Here is a 12,171-nt window from a genome sequence, read left to right as displayed (position 1 = left end):
GAGAGTAAAAAGAGATGAAGTATAATTACTCTGTGGTGATAGTATTAAATACCACACATAGGACTGTGCTACCTCATCTCAGCATAGACGTCTTTCCCACATGAAAATACTGCATGATAAGTGATATGAAAGTGATAATCACAGAAAGCAATTAGGGCACATGCAGGGTCATTAAACCAGGACGAAGTGGTCCCCGAAGAATGTAACAGCTAGGCGAAAATCTGAATCACAGCAACGTTAGCTAACCCTTATTAAGCCAGACACAGTTCTACATGAGTTACATATATTACCTAAATTGGTTAATGAATACTTTAATAATCCCTTGAGGTAGGGACTGTAATTTATTCCTAGATTATGGTGAGTCAGTGGATAAAGGCCATTTTCTAAAGAGATCATCAGTTTTGTAGAGGCTCAGAGGTGAGTGAGTAGTTCAGTGTGGCTAAAAGGCTGGAGAATTAAGCAGATGCCAAAATATGAATGGTCCCATAAAGCCCTTTAAGGAGTTTTGACTTTATTTCCAGAGTAATGTTAAACAGAATGTTTTGAGAGACCCAGAAAGGCTAGACTCAATGAAACCCACCCTGGGAAGTTGGTCCTTGTCCCAAACTGAGGCATGTTAACAAGAGGAAATTTAGGAATGGATTGTTTCATCCTTTGCTAAAGTTCATTTATTTTCCATAAAGCAAGAGTGAATGCCCTTATTCTAGGTGGTGAAGTCGAACGAGTTTTAGTCTTGTCTTTCTTAAATGAGATGTACCAGATACTTAGCAAGGAGGCCGGGAAGTCAAAGGTGGAATTACTGGCACCAGAAGACCAGTACTCTCTGTCTTAGAAATGGGGTTCCCTCAAAATTTTGAGGTTGCCCAACCACTGCTTCCCTGGAAAAGCCTGAATCTGGTCATTAAAAGGTAAACAGCGTCCTTGCTGCAGCTGATACATGGGGTGTTTGTCTTCATGATAATTCTTATCCCTGGTGTGAGGTCAAAGGTACCAACAATTGTGGAAAATTATAGAAGGAAATAGAGCACTTCGGCAGCATTTGGAAAGCCATTACAATAGGCAGGCAAAATTCCAAAGTACTTGTTATCAAGTAAGATTAAAAGCAAGGATAAAATGTATTAAATTGACATTATCAAGCTAAGTAGTGTTCCATCCTGTTTGCAGTTTTTAATTGTGAAATAAACCACAACTCAAAATATCTGATTGCACTCTAGGAAAATGGTTCTCCAAAAAAGTAGAAGTATACATGGAGCGGGGGGAAGGAGAGAGAGAGAGAGAATATATTGAGAGACAGAGAGAATGCTTTATTGCCTCATAGCACAAAAACTATCATTCAAAACAGATGAGAATGAACAAGAAGTAATGTTTCCATCGATCCACTCAGCTTCCTGCCTTCAGGGTATTAGTCCACAGACAAAAGGTAAAAAAATGGAGACACTTTAATCTTTCTCACACCTCAGGAGCTTCGTTTCTATACACTGACTTTTGAGTACCAATGGCTACATCTGGTTTCTGAGCAAATGAAGCTGAGCTTCCTTAGCCTCCAGTTAGAACAGGCACACGCATCTGTCCTCAATTGACACACACTCAGCTAAAATGTTGCAGCACTGGCTGGCCTTTTGTCATTGCTCTCTTGACAGCAAAATCACTATCATCTGGCTCAGTTGGATCAAAGAAGGACACGCATTTGATATAGGGCTGTTGCTTCACAGTATCACACTTCGTTATTATTACCTCTTTGGCAACATGGTATGGAGATGAAAAATAGGCATCTTTGATATGCAACAGAAACAATGACCAGACCTACAGACTGAACTTGACTGTTGGCCTGGTAGGCTCTTTCAAACTGCTGCTTCCGCAGTTCTTCCATTCTGTTGCAGGTTGCTTCAGATGTTGGTTTTGAGGAAAGCTTGAGGTGTGAGCCAAAAACAACAAGAGAACGATTGTTGATACATCTGCTCCAATAGAGAAATGAGGATGTACCAAATAAGGAGGCAGTTTATCTGCAGATCCCAGTAGACCAAAGAGTAGGGCTTGTTTCAGGCTGTCCTAATCTCTGTCCCTAATCAAAGACCTCTGTTTCAGAAATGCTGGCTACCACAGTTTGTTCACACATACTATTACTTTTCAAGCTGGCAAGTTTAGAGGTCATTTTACACGTGAGAAAGCCGAGGGCAGAAAGGATGACTGCTATGGGTAAGGTCAAGTTGTTTAGGTCCTACCTTAAGCTGGATGCCACTCAATAGGGCATTTCCCAACCTTTTCATTTTTGGTTACACTTATAAATCAAAATTTGCCTTAGTCACCTGAGTATGGAAAATGGAAATAATCCTAATAAAAATATGGGAAAGAGTTTGGAGGTAGTAGGAGTTGTGGGTGTGGACATATAATATAGAATAGAATAAGAAATAGACTATAAAATATGGAGCAGAATAAAGTAAGAAAGAGATAAAGAAAAAGAAGAAATAGGGTGCTTGTTGCAGATTGAATTTTGTCCCTCAAAAATATAATGTTGAAGTCTTAACTCTTTGTACCTGTGAAAGTGACCTTATTTGAAAATAGGGGTTTTGCAGATGCAATCAAGTTAAAATGAGGTCATTAGGGTGGGCTCTAATCTGGTGACTGGTGTTTTTATAAGAAGAGGAAAGTGCCATGTGAAGAGACAGACACACAGGGAGAATGTCAAAGGATGACAGAGGCAGAGATTGGAGTGATACAGCTGCAAGTCAATGAACAAAAAGGACTGACAACCACCAACAGTAGCCAGGAAGAGGCAAGGAAATGTCCTCCCCTACAGGTTTTAGAGCCCTTTTTGACACCTGGATTTGGGACTGCAAGCCTCCAGAACTGTGAAAGAATGAATTCCTGTTGTTTTGTCACCCAGTCTGTGGTCCTTTCTTATAGCAGCCCTGGGAGACTAATATGGGGCACACGAGGAGAAGCCTGCACCTGACGTCATCCAACTGTACCCTGATGTGAAGTAGAATTAAGGGGCTTCACTCCTCAGCTCAAAGGCCTAACATGGTCAGTATATTTACCCTTTGGAAAATCAAAACAATCTTTGCTTACGTTCAGCTTTTCAGCATCTCTCTACTTCTTCACAGTGGGACAGAGATCTCTGAAGCCAACTTGATGATTTCATTTGCCAGTTGTGTCAGTAGCCTAGGATTTAATCTTCCAGTTCTAGAGACTGGAACTCATTGAAGGCAGCCAGGTGAATCTCAACCCATGCTTACACCGTAGTGTCATCCTGACGATGTTCTATCTTCTTCAACCTGAAGTTTAATCTTATCAATAGACAGAACCGAAACCAATTAGATCTGGAGAAGTTCCATTTCCCCAAGCTAAACATGTGGACTTGTGTCAGTTTTTTGCCGAAAACACACCTCTGCCTATCTGGTGGGGTATCTTGCATCGTGTGTAGTACTGCTGGTACACACAGTACCTTATTCAGTCCTTCCCCCAAAAGTCAAAGTAAAAAGGACTCACCTCTTGCCATCCTCCTATCTGGGACTTTACATAGGGCACAAGTGACACAAAGCAACCCAGTGGGGAAGGGATGGTTGGATTTTTTGAGGCAACTTTGCATTTATGCTTTGTCAACTGCTACATCCTGCTGCTTTTTTCTGCTAAGGTGTGATTACTATACTTCTTCCTTCTTAGTTCTGATTTTTCTTCATCATAAATAGTTGTTTCTTTTACATACTTTTAAAGTATATCTTTGTCACCTAAGAATGATTTCTATAAGTGGAATTGCTGTGTCAAAAATCATGATAACGCCTGAGGTTACGGAGAAAATCTCCAAATTGTTCTGAGAACACATACCAATTTACACTCCCAGGTGGAAAACATTTGATTTTGTCAACTTTGAAATACATTTTTACTCTTATAAAATTATAAGCTGTACATTTTATGGTAAACTTACCTATTCGTAAATCTACCTATAAACTATAAACCAGTCAAGGATAATTTTACAGCCGATGTGTTTCTTCAACTCTAATTCTTGTTAGAGTTCTCTTTTAAGATCTTGTGGTTTTTTCTATATACCAGTGTACCTTAGCATTTGTCCAACAGGTAACACATAGTTACGTGCATAATAAAAATTTAAATAAATGAATATGAATTAACGTCTGAATGAGAGACCAGTTTGAGGAAAAGAAATAAGAAACATTGCAGAGAACATTATCAGTGTTTTTTTTTTCACGACAGAAATGTCCTTAGTAAGTAATAGGACAAACAATTCAAAAGAAGAAAGAGTACACTATGAAAATTTTGCCAAATATTATTATTCTTTAATCTCTACTTTTGAATGAGTGATTTGTTAGCATTATTAACAAAGTACAAACAAAACCACAAACAACAGATACAGTGAAAAGTAAGTTTTCTTCCCATGTCTATGCCTGAATCTCCTACTTTCCTTCCCAGAGGCAACTATGATTACAGCCAAACAACATTTTTAAATGCTATTAATTAACTAAGAGGCATTCCCCAAATTCCATCCATCAATGGACACCATTCCTATAGATAAAAGCGTGCTTTGCAAAGCATTCCACAATTTTTGTTTTTACCCTTGGATGAAGACACAGTGTGGAGGGCTCTGTTATGATGAGTGACATCTGGAGACCAACATTACTTCTCACATGACCCTGGGAAAAGAAGCAAACATCTGTGGAGTGTCTGCCTTGCCTTCCCAAAGAGGGTCTGAGCACATATGTGTGTTCTGAGAGTGACATCCACTGGTGTATAATCATAACTGCATGTGCCAGGGCTTCGAAGATCTGCAAACAGGAAATCCTTAACTTAAACATTTTATCAGGCATGGTGCTTCTCAGACATCCATCCATGGAATTCTCCTAAGTTTCCAAACATAGCAACCAGCTTTACTTACTTTGAATCTCAGAAGAGAAGATATAATAACCAGTAGGTCTAGATGTGCTGCATCAACAATAAAGATGTGCTTCTGGACATTCATTCATTTGTCTCATATAATACTGAACATGAACTACATGCCTGTAACTGAATGCCACACAGTGCTGGGAACAATGATGAAAAAGACGCAACCACATCCTCAAGGGCGTCTTCAAATTGGAAAAAAAAGATGCACAGATAACAACTGGACATGGAAATACATGGCAAGTCATGCATTCATCTGTGACCTTGTTTGGTCTTGATATATTATTTTAACTTAGCCCTCACAACAATTCTAGAATAAGCAGAATTTTATGTATGGGAAACCCAAGGCTCAGAGAGGTTAAGTGACCTGCCTACAGTTGCACAACAATAAAAGTCTGAATCCAGTTTGGCTTGATTCCAAAACCCAAGCTCTGACTACCACCCAATGCAATCCATCAGCTTAGCTCATAAATCAAAGACAAAGCATACTGCTTATTCCAGGCTTTCTATCCTGTATCTTATTTTATGTTATAAAAGGATGTATCTATCATAGATTCAGTAGAGAATTTCTATTCCTATAAAATTATCCCTCCATAAAACTATTATCAGACATAGTAAGATTGTAAATATATAGGAAAAGAAATCTTGAAAGTCATCAAAATTGGTAAGCCATTTTCTTCTTTATGTTCAGATTCTTGTTAAATTTCCTTCCAGCTCACCTATTAGCAGACTAGTTGCATCAATATGGGTCCTTAGTTTGTAACTCCTTGTGAGCTACATTTTTCTAGGGAAAGAAATTCTGGCTTATATACTCTTGGGCACCAAAACAAATCCCAGTTGTATCAGTCATGGTTTGATCAGAGAAGCAAAATCACTAGAAAGTTATGCATGTAATAGGAGATTATATTGTAGAGATTTGATCTCACAAAATGATGGGAGCTGGTTAAGTAGTTTACTTTCTGCTGTTGTTTCTGTATCTCTTGCTGGGCCTGAGGGCAGCAGGGCAAGAAATCAGGAAGGAAGAAAGGTGGTTGTGAAATGGTGGAGAGCAATGACAAATTGGAACACATAGGACAAGCTGGAAACCATGTTGGTCTCTTATAGGCTCCAAGTCTCCAACTTCAATGATGCGAGTAACCTACAAAAGGAGCTGGCACTCTTCATAATGGAGCTAGACATGCATTTTCCCAGGAGTAGGAGCTGAAGGATGAGAGGTGGGAGCTGGAGGTGTTGAGCTGTTGTCCCATGTCGACAAGACAAGCCAACAGATCCAGAACTATGTGTGCAAGCTGCACCAACTGTCTGAGTGTAAAAATAATATGGCTGCTGCTTATTTACACCTTGCAAATCACATGCAAGGTGTTTCTTATGACCCACACTAGCCTAAAACTATGGAAAATACTGGGAAACCTAGTTCCAACTTAGGTAAGTTGACACAAGACAATGCAAAGCACAATACACAATTATTTTGCACAATGTTGTATGTAAATATGAGTTATTTCTGTCTCTAAAGCATTACTAAGGCTGATCTTTGGCTTACTTAACTAAATTACATGTCAATTCCAATCTGATGGCCAGATAATAACTAAGAAAATAGGCTCCCGGTCATGAGGAGTAACGGCATAAATACTGTGTTTGACCTAATGAAAGTAGCTTATAGGAATCAAGAAAATGGAAAATGGACATAAAAGCTATAAACAACAAGGTCCTACTGTATAGCACAGTTATCCTGTGATAAACCATAATGGAAAAGAATATGAAAAATAATGTATATGTATGTATAACTGAATCACTTTGCTATACAGCAGAAATTAACACAACATTGAAAACCAACTATACTTCAATAAAATTTTCAAAAGCCATATGCATTCTGAGAAAAACCAGCATTCTTAAACAATCTCAATATCCACTCGAATTCCTTCTATGTCATCATCCCCAGGAAGCAAGTATCACTTTGGTGAAAGCGGTAGGAGTCCCATGTCAAAGACCTAGACTTTTTAATACAACCATTGACGACATGAGATTCAGTCTGCTCATGACTTTATGCAGCTGGAATCTGAGACTACACCCTCCAGTTACACATAGTGTGATTCTGTATACATGGCGGCTACCCACAGAGCTTCCCACCCACGCGCCTTTGGCATTACTGAAATAACAACCAAAGCTTATGATCCTGGAGGCTTCAGAAGTTCTTCAAGGGGATGCTGTTCAACAGGGTTGCATTTAGGACAGGCTCTAACAGCAGTGGAATGTGTCTCTGGTCCTTACAATGCAGTCTCACGTTCAACCATTTCCAAAAATCTCTCCAGACTTGATGGACTGAACAGCAATGCTTAGTTGATTAACCAAAAGCAGCTTAATTCTGATAAAGATAACGTTAATCCACGCACAATGGATTAATGCAGTTTAGCATGGAATTAAATGCTAGCTACAGTCTTCTCTCCTAATAGACAATGAAAATTGTGAGTTTACTGAATTTTTATTATATTTGATTTATAATGTTAGCTTTCAGAATAAAGCACATGACAGATCAAAAAATAGTCTCTGCTTGCTAATAGGTGACTATTTAAGGTAACCAGATACCATATTTTTTTTTATTGATGTATAGCTGATTTTCAATGCTGTGCCAATCTCTGCTGTACAGCAAAGTGACTGAGTTATACACATATATATGTTATTTTTCATATTCTTTTCTATTTGGCTTATCACAGGATATTGAATATAGTTCCCTGTGCTATACATTGGGACCTTGTTGTTTATCCATTCTAAATGTAATAGTTTGCATCTACCAACCCCAAACTCCCAATCCTTCCCTCCCCCACCACCCCTTGGTAACCACAAGTCTGTTCTCTATGCCTATGAGTCTGTTTCTGTTTTGTAGAGAGGTTCATTTGTGTCATATTTTAGATTCCACATATAAGTGATCCAGATATCATACTTTTTTTTAAAAATTTATTTTTGGCTGTGTTGGGTCTTCATTGTGGTGCATGGGTTTCTCATTGCAGTGGCTTCTCTTGTTGTGAAACATGGGCTCTAGGGGCGTGGGCTTCAGTAGTTGTGGCACTCAGGCTCAGTAGTTGTGGCTCACGGGCTCTAGAGCACAGGCTCAGTAGTTGTGGCACACGGGCTTAGTTGCTCCGTGGCATGTGAGATCTTCCCGGACTAGGGCTCGAACCCATGTCCTCTGCATTGGCAGGCGGATTCTTAATCCCTGGGCCACCAGGGAAGTCCCCAGATATCATACTTTTAAGTACTGTATGCTTAAGTGAGTAGGAGACCTAAAAGTACTAAAGGAAAATCTCTGTTAAATCTCATTAAGATACATTGAAACCTGCCATAGGTTGTGAATTATCATGATTTAATTAGGCTGATGGCAATAATTGCCTTTTGAATACTCCAAGTTGAGACACTCTGGATATTTGATCCTTATGAGCTAAGCATAATTGCTTTGGAATCTGATCAGAGTATTGAGTCAAGTTATTTTTAGAATTCAAGTATACAGTATATGCACAATATATGAGACTAAATAAATCAGTATTTTGCATTCCATATTGAAAACTATTACCAGGGAAAATAAATTCTTAAAAATAAAACTATTATTTAGCATAAGCAGTTTGGTATGAAGGGATTATTAAATACCAGAATGTTGATCATGAAAATACAAGGTGTTGCTGTATTTGGTCAACAGAAATTTCTTCGCAGCAAGTCTGTGCTTGTGTGACAAACAAAAAGAGCAGTCTTCCAGTGAAATTATAGTAAAAAGAAACCATATTGCATGAATAATGTTACAGCACTGATCAAAACTCATGCCTTCATGCCTAAAAGGCATTAAAAATATGGGGACTCAGAATAAGAAAGCCCTAAAATAAATGATCACCCAATCCAAAACATTGGAAAATCTAAGAGAGGAGCCGAGAAAAATGATATTATGGGAGATTCCATATCAAGAAGAGTCAATGCATATATGCTGTAGGTGTCCTTATAGATTCATTTAATGGTAGGTGGCTTAGTTTCCCCTTGGGAGGTGAATACAAAATTGTTCAAATAGCACAGATCTAAGTAGAGCCTTGCTGCTTATCTCTACTGAAAAAGAGCTGTACGAACAAGACTTTTCTCTGACTGGCTCAGTGGGACGTAGCTGTGTTCATGTTTGTTTTTTACTTTATAAATTTATTTATTTATTTATTTTTGGCTGAGTTGGGTCTTTGCTGCTGTGCACAGGCTTTCTCTAGTTGCAGCAAGCGGGGGCTACTCTTCGTTGTGGTGTGCAGGCTTCTCATTGCGGTGGCTTCTCTTGTTGTGGAGCACAGGCTCTAGGCATGCAGGCTTCAGTAGTTGTGGTTTGTGGGCTCTAGAGCTCAGGCTCAGTAGTTGTGGCACATGGGCTTAGTTGCTCCACGGCATGTGGGATCTTCCCAGACCAGGGTTTGAACCCATGTCCCCTGCATTGGCAGGCGGATTCTTAACCACTGCATCACCAGGGAAGCTCCCGTGTTCAGGTTTATTTAAACCACACTTTGTGGTTTTGATAGAGGAAGTGAAACTCATATTTATGAAGTGCTTAGTCTATGCCAGCACCAAGTTATGTATCTGTCTCATAGCTTTCTTATAAGAAAGTTATTTATTTTTTTTATAATAATTATCTCTATTTACCTGTGAGGAAGTTGAATCTCAAAGAGAGGAAATAACAGCAACATAAGTGTCCATCAACAGATGAATGGAGAGGGTAGAGAGCAGAAGCAAGAAGAACTACAATCCTGCAGCCTGTGGAACAAAAACCACATTCACAGAAAGACAGACAAGATGAAAAGTAAGAGGGCTATGTACCAGATGAAGGAACAAGATAAAACCACAGAAAAACAACTACATGAACTGGAGATAGGCCACCTTCCAGAAAAAGAATTCAGAATAATGATAGTGAAGATGACTTAGGACCTCAGAAAAACAATGGAGGCAAAGATCAAGAACATACAAGAAACGTTTAACAAAGACCTAGAAGAATTAAAGAACAAACAAACAGAGATGAACAACACAATAACTGAAATGAAAACTACACTAGAAGGAATCAATAGCAGAATAACTGAGGCAGAAGAACGCATAAGTGACCTGGAAGACAGAATGGTGGAATTCACTGCTGCAGAACAGACTAAAGAAAAAAGAATGAAAAGAACTGAAGACAGCCTAAGAGACCTCTGGGACAACATTAAACGCAACAACATTCACATTATAAGGGTCCCAGAAGGAGAAGAGAGAGAGAAAGGACCAGAGAAAATATATGAAGAGATTATAGTTGAAAACTTCCCTAACGTGGGAAAGGAAATAGCCACCCAAGTCCAGGAAGCGCAGAGAGTCCCATACAGGATAAACCCAAGGAGAAACACTCTGAGACACATAGTAATCAAATTGACAAGAATTAAAGACAAAGAAAAATTATTGAAAGCAGCAAGGGAAAAATGACAAATAACATACAAGGGAACTCCCATAAGGTTAACAGCTGATTTCTCAGCAGAAACTCTACAAGCCAGAAGGGAGTGGCCTGATATAATTAAAGTGATGGAAGGGAAGAACCTACAGTGAAGATTATTATACCCAGCAAGGATCTCATTCAGATTCAATGGAGAAATTTAAAGATTTACAGACAAGCAAAAGCTAAGAGAATTCAGCTCCACCAAACCAGCTCTACAACAAATGCTAAAAGAACTTCTCTAAGGGGGAAACACAAGAGAAGAAAAGGATCTACAAAAACAAACCCAAAACAATTAAGAAAATGGTCATAGGAACATACATATCGATAATTACCTTAATCGTGAATGGGTTAATGCTCCAATGAAAAGACACAGGCTTGCTGAATGGATACAAAAACAAGATCCATATATATGCTGTCTACAAGAGACCCACCTCAGACCTAGGGACACATACAGACTGAAAGTGAGGGGATGGAAAAAGATATTTCATGCAAATGGAAATCAAAAGAAAGCTGGAGTAGCTATACTCATATCATCAGATAAAACAGACTTTAAAATAAAGAATGCTACAAGAGACAAGGAAGGACACTACATAATGACCAAGGGCTCAATCGAAGAAGATATAACAATTATACATATATATGCACCCAACATAGGAGCACCTCAATACATAAGGCAACTGCTAAAAACTATAAAAGAGGAAATCGACAGTAACACAATAATAGTGGGGGATTTTAACACCTCACTTACACCAATGGACATATCATCCAAAATGAAAATAAATAAGGAAACAGAAGTTTTAAATACACAATAGACCAGATAGATTTAATTGATATTTATAGGACATTCCATCCGAAAACAGCAGATTACACTTTCTTCTCAAGTGCGAACGGAATATTCTCCAGGATAGATCACATCTTGGGTCACAAATCAAGCCTCAGTAAATTTAAGAAAATTGAAATCATATCAAGTATCTTTTCTGACCACAATGCTATGAGATTAGAAATGAATTACAGGGAACAAAACGTAAAAAACAAAAACACATGGAGGCAAAACAATAAGTTACTAAATAACCAAGAGATGACTGAAGAAATCAAAGAGGAAATCAAAAAATACCTAGAGACAAATGACAATGAAAACATGACGATCCAAAACCTATGGGATGCAGCAAAAGCAGTTCTAAGAGGGAAGTTTATAGCTATACAAGCCTACCTCAAGAAACAAGAAAAACCTCAAGTAAATAATCTAACCTTACACCTAAAGGACCTAGAGAAAGAAGAACAAACAAAACCCAAAGTTAGCAGAAGGAAAGAAATCATAAAGATCAGAGCAGAAATAAATGAAATAGAAACAAAGAAAACAATAGCAAAGATCAATAAAACTAAAATCTGGTTCTTTGAGAAGATAAACAAAATTGATAAACCATTAGCCAGATTCACCAAGAAAAAGAGGGAGACGACTCAAAACAATAAAATTAGGAATGAAAAAGGAGAAGTTACAACAGACAGCGCAGAAATACAAAACATCCTAAGAGACTACTACAAGCAGCTCTATGCCAATAAAATGGACAACCTGGAAGAAATGGACAAATTCTTAGAGAGGTATAACCTTCCAAGACTGAACCAGGAAGAAATAGAAAATATGAACAGAACAATCACAAGTAATGAAATTGAAACTGTGATTAAATATCTTCCAACAAACAAAAGTCCAGGACCACATGGCTTCACAAGTGAATTCTATCAAACATTTAGAGAAGAGCTAACACCCATCCTTCTCAAACTCTTCCAAAAAATTGCAGAGGAAGGAACAGTCC

The 12,171-nt window shown here is 38.4% G+C and overlaps 1 long non-coding RNA gene across 1 annotated transcript in view; it reads right to left on the bottom strand.

Annotated features, from left to right (window-relative positions):
* Window positions 1–10,455, bottom strand: part of LOC309666507 — a 65,389-nt gene extending 54,934 nt beyond the window's left edge. The window contains exon 1 of the long non-coding RNA XR_014267128.1: window positions 9,886–10,455. This is a non-coding gene — a long non-coding RNA (uncharacterized lncRNA). The remainder of the gene's footprint in view (window positions 1–9,885) is intronic.
* Window positions 10,456–12,171: the final 1,716 nt, after the last annotated feature.

The sequence above is a fragment of the Balaenoptera physalus genome (genome assembly GCF_965194825.1).
Source record: "Balaenoptera physalus genome assembly, chromosome: 1".
NCBI classification, from domain to species: Eukaryota; Metazoa; Chordata; class Mammalia; order Artiodactyla; family Balaenopteridae; genus Balaenoptera; species Balaenoptera physalus.
Note: the sequence above shows the minus strand (reverse complement) of the source record. Positions and strands in the feature narration are given on the sequence as shown.